The 12,644-nt window shown below is 42.7% G+C and overlaps 1 protein-coding gene across 1 annotated transcript in view; it reads left to right on the top strand.

Moving 5' to 3' along the window:
• The window catches only part of USP12 (ubiquitin specific peptidase 12), a 42,965-nt gene that overhangs the window by 1,640 nt on the left and 28,681 nt on the right, over positions 1-12,644 (top strand). Inside the window, exon 2 of the mRNA XM_007471449.1 lies at positions 10,271-10,484. The gene's annotated coding sequence lies outside the window, so the exon portion shown is untranslated. The remainder of the gene's footprint in view (positions 1-10,270; positions 10,485-12,644) is intronic.

Raw genomic sequence — 12,644 nt, forward strand, 5'->3', positions numbered from 1 at the left:
CCGTGCTCCTGCTGTGCAGCCTGTGCCTGGCGATGTCTCTCCCGTCGCCCTTCACATTCCCTGCACTTGTCTCCTTTCCTTCATCCCCGGTTTTTCCTCCCTTGCTTTGTGGAACACCTTCTGTAGATGCTTGTTTAGGAAATGTGCATGGATACAGACTTTGAGATCTTGTATATTGAAGACTGTTATTGGTTATTGTTAGAGCTAGATATCCATCTTAGGTTACAGCCTTCCTTCAGAATTTTTCAGGGCTTGCTCCGCTGCTTTCTGGCTTCTGTTGATGCTGAGAGGGTGGATGCCATTCTGGTTCTCGATCTCTTATGTTACAGGGCTTTTTTTTTCCCTTCTAAAAAGTTTTTGGGAGGCCTTAAGGATATTCTCTATCCACAGGGTTCTGAAATCTAATCCTGTGTCTTGATGGGGACCCTGTTGTGCTGAGTGTTTATGGACCCATTCAGACTGATGATTTATTTCCCTCAGTTGTAAAACATTTCTGATACTATTATTGGGATAATTTTCTTCCTATCATTGTAATTTCTCTGTTTTGTCTTTTTTTGATATGGTTGGTTGTATACTGAAACACTTAGACTGATTCTTGATTTTTCTTATTCTCCCATTTTTGATCATCTGCCTTATTCTACATTTTAGATTTTATCTTCAACTTTTTTGTCCAGCTCATTGCATTTTTTTTTTTGCTGTACGCGGGCCTCTCACTGTTGTGGCCTCTCCCGTTGCGGAGCACAGGCTCCGGACGCGCAGGCTCAGCGGCCATGGCTCACGGGCCCAGCCGCTCCGCGGCATGGGGGACCTTCCCGGACCGGGGCACGAACCCGTGTCCCCTGCACTGGCAGGCGGACTCCCAACCACTGCGCCACCAGGGAAGCCCTCATTGCATTTTTTATTTCTTACAATGTTCCTTTTTTTTCTTCTCTTGTTTCATGGGGGCAGTATTTTCTGTTCCTTTTCTCAAGATGTCATTTATAGTTTTTGTTGTTGCTGAGGTTTTCTGATGCTTACTGGATTGCTTCTGAGACCTTGGAGTTTATTCCCCGCCCCCTTTTAAACTTTGGTATCTTTCCTGTTGGAAGCTTTCCTCAAATTGTACTCATCTCTAAGGGTGAAATGCTGAAAGGATGACTGGGGCTTCCTGAAAGGATGGTGGGGCTGCTCTTTCAGTCTAGAGTGGCCCCTGGCGAATGCCCCTGCCTCCCACGGCCCCCATCCCATTTCAGTAGCTGGAGCTGTCTCTCTGGGGCTGTTTCTCTTCTGCCGGGAAGCCTCCTCCAGTGCCTGTCTGGGGCGGGGGTGGGGTTTGTTCGGGGTTTTATTTGGTCCTGTTTCCTGCTCGGCGCCTCACTGCTGTCCTTAAGGGTTCTCCACCCAGAGTCTCTTCATCTTCTGTGGAGACTAAACCTTCTGCTGAAGGAAGAGTTGAGTGCCTGGGGGTCTAAGTGGTCCTTTTAAAGACTGACGACCAGACTTGTGTTCTCAGAGGTCCCCACCCCACGAAACGTCTCTGGCCCTTTAGAGGCGAGTCCGCTGTTGCCCATTTGTCTCTTAGAGACATTTGGGCCCTCCTCCTCCGTCTGCCTTCTGTGTCTTGTGGAAGTTCGCTGATAGCTCTCATCCCTCATTGTCTTCTTTGGCCTTTTTTTTTTTTTTTTTTTTTTTTTGCATTACGCGGGCCTCTCACTGTTGTGGCCTCTCCCGCTGCGGAGCACAGGCTCCGGACGCGCAGGCTCAGCGGCCATGGCTCACGGGCGCAGCCGCTCCGCGGCACGCGGGATCTTCCCGGACCGGGGCACGAACCCGCGTCCCCCGCATCGGCAGGCGGACTCTCAAGCACTGCGCCACCAGGGCAGCCCTTCTTTGGCCTTTTGAGTTTTTGCCTAATCTGTTCTTTGACTGTCATTTTATTGGGGTATCATGGGGAGGAGATTTAAATGAATATGTTTAACTTTTCTTGTTCACTGAGCAGGCTGGCCTCTACTTCTGACGTCTGAAATGCTCATACTTACAGAGTTGTCTCGTGACCCGAAGCCTCATTTCAGTTCTGGGGGTGGCAGGCGCCAGTTCCTCAGTCTCGTGGCCCTTTCCCTGTGGCTGGCTACCACCCGTATTCGGCTCAGCCTCCAAAGCTAATTTGTGTCTTAAATTGTAGAAAAGTTGTGCCCACTTTTAGTGTCCCAGAAGAACCCATTTTCCTTAGAGTAGCAGTGTTTTCTGTATCGAAGGCTGTTTTCCCTTTACCTTCTCCAGCACAAACATTCCAGTCTCTCCATTTTGTGTCTCACTGACTTTTTTGCAGATAACCTCAAAACAAGTAAACGAGTCTTAAAGCCCTATATTATTTTTTCTTCTGCTGATAATGTTGTTTTTAATTGGATACCAGGATCCAAATACCAGTGTTGATTGCGTTTAAAAAGCAAACAAAAAAAGTTTCTAAGAAGGCATCCTTTTTATTACTTCACGTGCATCAGTCTAAATTCCAAAGGTGGAATTTGTATTTCTCCCTGAAGCTGAGTAACCGAGATTCAATAAAACCAAGGAAAGCAGGGATTTCTGAGAACAGTTTGTGATCTCTGTGCCTGGTTATTATGATGAAGAACTGAGATGCCTAAGGTAGCCAGGGCTCCAGCTGTGAAAGATTGAGGAACACCTTGAATTATACGCAGAAATAAATTGGTGGTCAGAGTAGATGCAGCAGAACTAGGATAGTGATGGACGACTTCTTTGATCTGTGCCCTCAGGCTACTTTGCAGCTGTGTTGCGTACCTTTAACCGTTTTCCATAAGCCCTGTTTTCAGCTCTTAAATTGTCATCACCCTTCTCTCTCATTTCCTTCCCCCCTTTTTCTTTGTAGAGTTATCACACTATTATAGAGTCCCTTAAAAATTAAGGTTGGAGCTTTGAGGGGTCGGGGAGATGTTAACTGGAAGATGAACATTTTAACATCTTCCTCCTGTCCCTGTGCCTGTCTGCCAAGTAGTTAGTGTTATAAACAACGTGGAAGGTAGCTGCTTTAAGGCACTTGGTGGTTAATCTTTCCTAGCAATTGGATTCTGTTAAAGTGAGGCACATGTATATTTTCTTTTCATCAGTCTGTTCTTAGCTAAGTGTGCAGGTTCATTTTAATTGCTCTTACAAAAAGCTAATACTGAAAAGGGTTCCCATTAGATCTGCCTGGTGGGATCCCTTTTTGCGACCGACCAGTAAGTGGTAGACTCAATAGCATTTGCTTTTGGGAAATAGTGTGTGTATTTGGGCAGTTAGAAAATTAGAGTTTTTTTCTTTTTTTTAAATGGAGAGAAGGAAAAAGAAAAAAAACCCCAAACCCCACAGTTAATTAATCTACCAGAAAATTCAGAGTGGTTACTCTTCACTTTGTTAATAACAGTCTGTTTTCCATTATTTTCAGTTGTAGATGTTTTTATCTTGGAGGAATATTTTCACAAATGATAGTTTTTATGGCCATTTACTCTTAATGGTGACTCTGATGCCATCACTGTGATTTGCATAATACATAGAGTGGGGATTTCCTGTTGGGTTAACTCTGTGAATACGTTAGTATTTCTGATGGTACAGGATGTTAGGAGAGGGGGAATACTTGGGTGGCTCGGGGTGCAGAAGCCACCTTGAGGAGGGAGAGGAGCCTTTGGAAGCTTTCTCTTGCTGTGAAATACCCCCCTTACATGTCTGCTGTTTATAGGCAGCTAAATTCTCTGAAAACAAATTGTTTAATCTGATAAACCAGATTGCCTTTTTCCTTTGTCTTGTAGCTAATGAGTACTTATTTTAGTAAAGTTGATAGTAGTGATTTAGACTAGTAGTATCTCTTTCCTACTTTCTGTGCAGTCTCTCCTCTTTTTTTTTTTTTTTGCGGTACGCGGGCCTCCCACCGCTGTGGCCTCCCCTGCCGCAGAGCACAGTCTCCGGACGCGCAGGCTCAGCGGCCATGGCTCACGGGCCCAGCCGCTCCGCGGCATGTGGGATCCTCCCGGACCGGGGCACGAACCCGCGTCCCCCGCAAAGGCAGGCGGACCCCCAACCACTGCGCCACCAGGGAAGCCCTCTCCATTTAAAAAAAATTTTATTATTATTATTTTGGCTGCACTGGGTCTTCGTTGCTGCACGCGGGCTTTCTCTTGTTGCGGTGAGCGGGGGCTGCTCTTCGTTGTGGTGCCCGGGCCTCTCACCGCAGTGGGTTCTCTTGTTGTGGAGCACGGGCTCCAGGCGCGTGGGCTTCAATAGTTACGGCGCTCTAGTAGAGCACAGGCTCAGTAGTTGTGGCGCACGGGCTTGGTTGCTCTGCAGCATGTGGGATCTTCCCGGACCAGGGATCGAACCTTTGTCCCCTGCATTGGCAGGCGGATGCCCAACCACGGCGGCGCCAGCAGGCAAGCCCAGTCTCTCCATTTTTATTTTAATTTTCTAACACAATAGGTTCCCAAACACAAGTGGGTTTGTGGGGCTAGACCATTATAAAAGTCTTTTTAACCTGAATTGCTAGTAGTCACTAGTTGGAACTCTGAATCCAGGGAACAGGGGCCATTATTATAAGGAAGAGAGCGAGAGATAAAAATGGACCTTTTCCATTTGTAGGTTGTAAAGTTGATTAGGCCCGTGTCCCTTGGTTCTGTTTTCTTTTGCATTGGTTTCCTTTTCCTTTAGCTTCTCTCCACCTGATGGCCATCTTATATCATCAGAGATCCCAGACCGTCCATATCAAACCTGACCAGAGAACTCTGCCCCAAGGCCTCTGGCCAGATTGGATCCAGTGCCCGACCCTGTTGCGGGGTCTACAGAAGAGCTTGTGACTGACAGTCGTACAGAACTTGCACAGAGAAGTCGGTTCCCGTGAGGAAGGAAGCCTGGGGCAGGGGAGCAAGGGCGGGGGGGAGGAACAGATGTCCATGAGAATCTGGATTAGGTTCACCTGGCTGCAGAGGGGGGCGGGGTAGGGGCACGTGGGGTCTAGACTTATTTAAAACAGGGCCACCTAAACAGATTGTGGTTGGGGGAGGAGGGCCTTCCCGTAGAAGGGAGGGTGTTCACAGGATGGCACCATCACCAGCCAGCATGGAGGACCGTGGGGCACTTAAACATTGAAAAACATTTTTTAAAGGTAATGCTGTTGACATAATTGTGATTAAAACCAGTAGTTTCCAAATGAAATATGTAAGATGATTCATTGGGGACCAAAATATGAGCGAGCATTTCTAGTGTTTATTTTTATCTAAAAAGGAAAGATATAGGTTAAGCTTTACTAATTCTTAATAATTGGTTGACACTGGCACCCATACTACTCTGTCCGTGTGTGTGGCGTTCCTATGTCACTGCAAGTTGCATAGTACCAAAGGCTAACAGTATCACCCCTCTTATTCATTTGTGCTGTTGCAATCTATTATGATTCAAGTGTAGACTTAGGGATTACGGGATTTAATCTATTTCAGCTAAGCTAATTTTTCAAAAGGGACAGATGGCTCAAAAAGGTTGTTTCAAAAATAACCATGTAGTGATGAGGTATTCCGAACCATGGTAAGTTCTTCATGCAGATCATTCATTTAATTCTTTACAAGGTTGTAGAGGTGGGTGCTGTTATAAATGTCATTTACAGATGAGGAAACAGATGAAGAGAGAGTGGCTTGGTAATTTCCTAGGGTCGGGTAGCCGACCAGATCTGAACCTAGGTGGCTTGGTTTCAGATCCTGTGTGCTCAGTGGCCAGGCTTTGCGGCTATCAAGACAGATAATTACTTAAATGAATTCAAACAAATTTGATAGATAGGATCGACTATCTAATACCATAGTTTAGAAAGTAAAGGCTGTCAAGGAGAGAGTCTTTTCCACTTGGACCTATGTATGTATCTTTACGGAGATACCGTTTTCAACTTTGATATCCCTTAAGACTACATAGCCAAATAACTGAACTGTCAAATCGCTCTATTAAAATCTATAACCCATAGTTTACAGAAAAGCATATACTAAGTCTCATGGCTCTTACTTAATAATTTTTAGTGAAAACAAAAAAATATAATAATTTGAAATGTTCATCTTAATCACATTGGTTATATTTTTAGTGTACATAATGTAGTACGTATATTATTTCTAAACAAATATGCATGTATTAGGGATATGTGCTCAAAATGATCTTATTGATGGGGATATGAGAAATCACCTTTTTTTTCAAGACTCAGAGAAAACAGGGATAGGTCACTGTGTTCAATAAACAATTGAGAAGTCAGTGATCAGACCTCTAATATTTGTTTCCCCTGATTTTAAACCTGGTCATGCCTTTGATCTTCAGAACCAGCTGAAAAAGCACAGGGTAGCTTTCAACCCTATTCAGAAGCGAGAGTGCAGAGGAAATCATCCCAGACAGTCTTTTGCATGAAAGCTATATACTTGAAGGAAACTTGTGTATACTTGTGTTTCTAGGTTTCAGGAACTTCAGTGAAAGTCACTACTAAAAATCAGGGAAATTGAAGGAAAAGCTTCAAAGTTATGAGTAAGGTTGAAAGTTAGTTTATTCTGGAGAAATAGTAGTTTCAACCTTTCATTTTTCTTTAATGGGGCTGATGAAGGTAAGTAAAGAAGACCATAATAGAAAGCCTCCAAGGTTGGTTGTAATGTTACCTATTGCTTGTAGTCAGAAGATTAGCAGGAGGCCGACTTCGGCAGTCTCCACGTGCCAGTTCCTTAGCTTCGTTTATTTGCTTTTTTACTAGTGGGTCAAGCTTCACCATCATAAATGTTTCTAATATACTGTGAGATGCTGTCTTTTGTTTATCTGCCTGCTCTGTGGAAGTTGTTAGAGTTCGCTGTTGTTTATTCTTTAATAAAATGTCCAAATTATGGGGATTGTATCTTCAGTTTACAAAGCCATAGTTTGTTGGTCATGGGAGTCATTAGACTGTTGTACAATTACTAGTATTTTGCAGACTCATTAATACTGATTAATTGGTAAGATAATCTTGGTAGTATTGGAGATTCTACTGCAGGTGTACTTAGCCCCTGGATAGGCTTTATTGAAGGATATCCATGGTTGTATTCATGATCAATAATATCAGGGCATCACTGTCATATACTTTGAGCATTTCTCTGGAAAGCCTGTAAACACATCTGTCTTTACGAAATCAGTTCTTGGCTCCGACTAGCAACGTGAACATAGACGTTGTAAATCTTCGCTGAGTCTGTTGTCCTGTCCCTTTTTTGGGGTGTTTGACTTCTTCCTCTGTTCCCTGAGTATCTTGTAAGTTGGTAGTTAATCTAGACACTTGGTTAAAGTTTAGGGATTTCACTTTGTTTTTTAAGGCAAGAATACTTTAGAGGAATTGCCACATATTTCTTGGTGCACCACATCACGGGATGTAAAGTTTGGGCTGTTCATTTTGAATGATGCTGGAATGCATTGGGCTCTATTAAAATCTATAACCCATAGTTTACAGAAAAGCATTTTAAAGTTCCCCACCAACCTTTAACCAAATGTTTTAGGTATCCAGGGGTAATTACTACCCAGTCCATTATTTACAATGATTTCTTCTGGATTTATTAGCCAGAATTATTTTCTAAACAATAACTTTAATGCCCCCTGAAATATGGTTTTTATGAGAAAGGTGGGGTAAAACTTTGATGCTTTCCTTTTTTATATTCTTGTTTACAACTTCCACTGGAGACCAATAAACCACATAGATATTTGTGTAGTTGATGTGCTTTTTAATCCATTGCAGTAATTCTTTTTGATGAAAGTTGGCTCTTCAAGCCACACAAAAAGATATTCCAGGCTAACCTTGTACACTGTACATTTCCTGTCCATTACATTGTATAGCCATATCTGTAAGTCGTCCTAGTTCCTTTTTGTGGGAAAAGGGTTTTTAGAGGCCACAGTCTGGATGCAGGGGAAATTTATTGATGTGGAGGCCTTTTCAGTGGACAGAACCTGAGAACGCAAACACACACACACACACACACACACACACACACACACACACTTTAAGATTTACAAAGAGGCATGAGTTTATACTGCTATTTCTAATTCCAGTTTAACTTTAAAGGGCTTTTACTCTTCTGATTTTTACTATTGTATCTTTTTTCCTTTACGTTAAAAAATCTGATTACGGGCTTCCCTGATGACGCAGTGGTTACAAATCTGCCTGCCAATGCAGGAGACATGGGTTTGAGCCCTGGTTCAGGAAGATCCCACGTGCTGTGGAGCAGCTAAGCCCATGCACCACAACTACTGAGCCTGTGCTCTAGAGCCCGCGTGCCACAACCACTGAGCCCACGAGCCACAACCACTGAGCCCATGCGCCACAACTGCTGAAGCCCACATGCCTAGAGCCTGTGCTCCGCAACAAGAGAAGCCACCGCAATGAGAAGCCCACGCACCCCAACGAAAAGTAGCCCCTGCTCGCCACAACTCAAGAAAGCCCGTGCACAGCAACGAAGACCCAACACAGCCAAAAATAAATTTTAAATCATTTCTTTTGATTCCTAGGGGATATTAACATAATTCCTTCCTTGCTTTGTCTTACAGTATATCTTTAGTGGTTTCAAAATAGCAATATCAATGGGTTAATTCTAAGTGTGAGTACTGAGTGCTGTTTTAAGACTTCTTTGTTCTTTTTGTTCTTAGACCTGTAGTTCAGTAGGCATGGATAGTAAAAATCCTGTGTTTTAAAGTTATTTGAAGTCATTCTTTTCTTTTTTTTTAAAGCTTTATTTATTTATTTTAAATTTTACTTTATTTGGTTATGTTGGGGTTTTTTTTGCTGTGCGCGGGCCTTCTCTAGTTGTGGCGAACGGGGGCTACTCTTCCTTGTGGTGCTGGCTTCTGATTGCGGTGGCTTCTCTTGTTGCGGAGCACGGGCTGTAGGTGCATGGGCTTCAGTAGTTGTGGCTCGCGGGCTCTAGTTGTGGCACACAGGCTTAATTGCTCTGCAGCATGTGGGATCGTCCCGGACCAGGGCTCGAACCCGTGGATTCTTAACTGCTGCACCACCAGGGAAGCCCTCACTCTTTTCTTTACGTAGTTCTACCACCAACTTGGTACACATTTAGGTCTGATTTATTTCTATTTATTTTCAATTTTAGGAATGTATTCTTTTTCATTTAGTTTTTAAAAATATGATTACAAAGTAAACTTTTTATAACCATGTACATGTACAGCAGTCTCACTTTCACTGCTCTTAATCTCTTCCCTTTCTCTGTAAATAACCATTTTTGTTAGCTTTTGATATATCCGTCCTAGTTTTAAAATATAAGCAAACCTGTGCGTGTGTTTATGGACATAATGGAAGAGCGCCCATCCTTCAGCACTCTTCCCCGCTTGCCTGCTTCTGGTTACTGTGTGCCTGACCCCGCCCCATGGCCGTTCTCTGAGAACTGTCCTCGTTCCTTGTTTACTCCCCAGGTCCTCAGTGATGGACTTCTAGGGGTTTTATTAGCCAGCTTTGGGAGTCAGTGTCTATTAATGGGAAGGAAAAAAGAAGGCAAAAAGTATTTGTTAAACCCTGTGTTATTTTCTCTGTAAAGTAGGATGACTTTCTTCCCTGTTATTAAAGAGAAGGAAACTGAGGCTGAGTGATCAGTCACCTGCTCCAGGCCACATGGCCAGTGAGAGGTGGGGCTGCAGTTCAGGGTTCAGCTCTGGAGCTGAGTCCACGTCCTTCTGACGGACGGAGAATAATGTGACCTGGCATTTCGGCATTTCAGTGGTTGTTAGGCTGTCACGTTGATGACTTTTTCATCTAATATTTCAGAGTATCTTGTTTTTCCTTATTTTTTGTTTTTGTTTATTTTTTTGGATGGCACTGAAGAACCTGATAGTAAACCTCACTCTTATGGTATTTTTTAAAGAATTTTTGAGAGTTACATTTTTAAATGTACAGTATAGAAAATGCTTTGTATACAACCAATACTATCATAACAATGGGAACTGGAAAAGGAATTCGCCAGAAGCCTAAACCTTAACTAATCTCACTACTTAAACTATGTAGTTCTTTAACTCAGTTTTAATAAAGGCCAAATTTATTGCATGTGTCTTTCTTCAGTTTTAACCTGAAAGTGATGCCGAGAGCATCCATTTAATGTTGGAATGGGTAATTTGCAGTCAGGACAATTATTTGTACTCTCAGATACCTTTTAAGTTACGAGGATCATCAATTCCCTATCTTGTCTTTCTCTTCTCTCAGCTTTAGACATAGAAATTCTTTCTCTGAAACATGTGTTGCCTCAAATTTAACAGAAATTTTTTTTTTTTTCTATTCTAGTTTGGGAATACTTGCTACTGCAATTCAGTTCTTCAAGCACTTTATTTTTGTCGTCCTTTTCGGGAACAAGTTCTCGCGTACAAGAGCCAACCTAGGAAAAAGGAGAGCCTCCTTACGTGCTTAGCGGACCTCTTCCACAGCATTGCCACCCAGAAGAAAAAGGTTGGAGTCATACCTCCTAAGAAGTTCATAACAAGATTACGGAAAGAAAATGGTAATTCTTCTGCTCCTTAATGTACTGCTCACGTAACAGGAAGATCAGGCGCAACAAGCATCAGCTGAGCACCTTTATGCCTGATGATGCGTTAGCTGCCGCAAAGCCAACAGTGATACTCCTGTCTCTAATGCAGTGCCAGTTTAGTGAGGAGACAGTCGCACAGTGATGACTGTGAGGTGTGATTGCGGTTTGGAGCATGTTGCACAAAGATCAAATTCTGTGTGCCAGGAAATGAGAAATCGTAATCTCTCTTTTTTGCCTGCTTGGCTTTTCTATCAAGAAAAGTTGTGGGGTTTGGGGTTTTTTTTTTCTTTCACTTATTGTTCATTTGTTGTTCTCATAATGCTTTCATGTATGTCAACTCATTTGATCCTTACGATAAGCTGATGAGAGAGCATGTTATTTCCCCCATTTGAGCCATGAAAACAACAGAAGCTAAAAGACTTGCCAGGAGTCACACCCCAGGGAAAGGAAAAGACCTAACACAATAAAGTAAACTTTCTGGCTTAGGGTAGGTAGTTTTAACTTCACCTCCTGTCCCCACCCCCGCCTTTTAAAAATAGTTACTGATTGCATCCCACTTCCCTTTTCTCTCTTAAAATGTTTTCCCTTGAATTTTCATAGCAAGCGCATAAGTTAGACATTACTTCCTCACTTTACGTGATGTCAGTGGCTCCCAGAGACGTTAAGGTCACCTGTCAAGCCGCACACTTCTGCCTGACATCTGAGCCCAGTGTTCTGTCCAGTGTGGTGTGCTACCTCAGAAGGTTCAGAGGGACGCAAGAAACGTGTAGAATTCTGTTTGTTTGTTTGTTTGGATGTAGGCATTTCAATCATTGTAGAAATAAAATTGAGTAGTATTTTTCGTTTGATTTGTTATCTATTAAATATAATGATGCGCACAGAGATATGACTTGAGAAGTCTTTAGTGTTGGTTTTTAAACACATCAGTGGGGAGGCCTGCCCTTAAGTCAGTTGACACTGTTCATTATCACATGAATTGAGATGAGCATGGGTCACATCTCGTTCCCTAAAACATACGAAGGTGCTGAAATAATGTGGCTCTAGGTTACTACTCTTCAATCTGATACCTATGTTATTTTGTTCATTTTCTCCATATACAAATATAGATCAGTTGATTAACTGCTCACAAAAACACATCTTTTTTGTGTTCCCCTGACTAAAGCTAAACCTACTTACTTTCTTGAATTGCAGATGTGTATAGTATCTTCTGTTGGTAAGAAAGCCAAGTACAACTCTGTTAGAATGTGGACTGAGTGATTCAAGTCTTCTCAGAGAGTCTTTTTTTGTGTGTTGGTAGTAAACTTAGAAAATTTTGTCCTGGTAGAAAACTCATGTACTGTTAACCTGTCAACAACATGGGTTTGAACTGCACGGCTTCACTTATATGAGGATTTTTTTTCAATAGTAAAATACTGTGGCACTGCAACATCTGCAGTGGCTTGAATCCACAGGTGCGGGCCAGGTACAGAGGAACCACGTATACAGGGGGCCAACTGTGAGTTATATGTGCATTTTCAGCTCTGCAGAGGGTCACCTCTCCTAACCCCTGCTTTGTTCAAGGGTCAGCTGTACATGATAATTGAACATGCCATCCTTTTTCAGTGATTTTGTTAGTATTTTAGAAATGTTCAACATTGGAAACATAAACTTATACAGAATGCATCTTATTTTCCTTTTCGTGTAATGGTACATTTTCCTTGACCTTATTGTTTAATAATATATCACACGTATTCTGTCTTAGTTTGGGCTGCTGTAACAAAATTACCATAGACTGGGTGGGTTAAACAGTAAACATTTATTTCTCACAGTCTGGAGGCCAGGCAGTCCAGGGTTAGGGTGCCGGCAGATTCACTGACGGGTGAGGGCTGTCTTCCTGGTTTGCAGACAGCCACCTTCTTGCTGTGGCCTCTTATGGCGAAGAGAGAGGGAGAAGCAAGCTCTCTTGAGTCTCTTATAAGAGCACTATTCTCAGCCCTTAAGACCTAAATGACATCCCAAGGGTCCCATCGCCAGATAGCATCATACTGGCGATTAGGGTTCCATCATATGAATTTGGAGAGGGGCAGGTGCATGCAGTCCATAACATTATCTTTACCTGAACAATGATTTTTAAGTTTAGATCGACTCTCCTGC

Source organism: Lipotes vexillifer, unplaced genomic scaffold, assembly GCF_000442215.2.
Source record: "Lipotes vexillifer unplaced genomic scaffold, Lipotes_vexillifer_v1.1 scaffold543, whole genome shotgun sequence".
Taxonomy (NCBI): domain Eukaryota; kingdom Metazoa; phylum Chordata; class Mammalia; order Artiodactyla; family Lipotidae; genus Lipotes; species Lipotes vexillifer.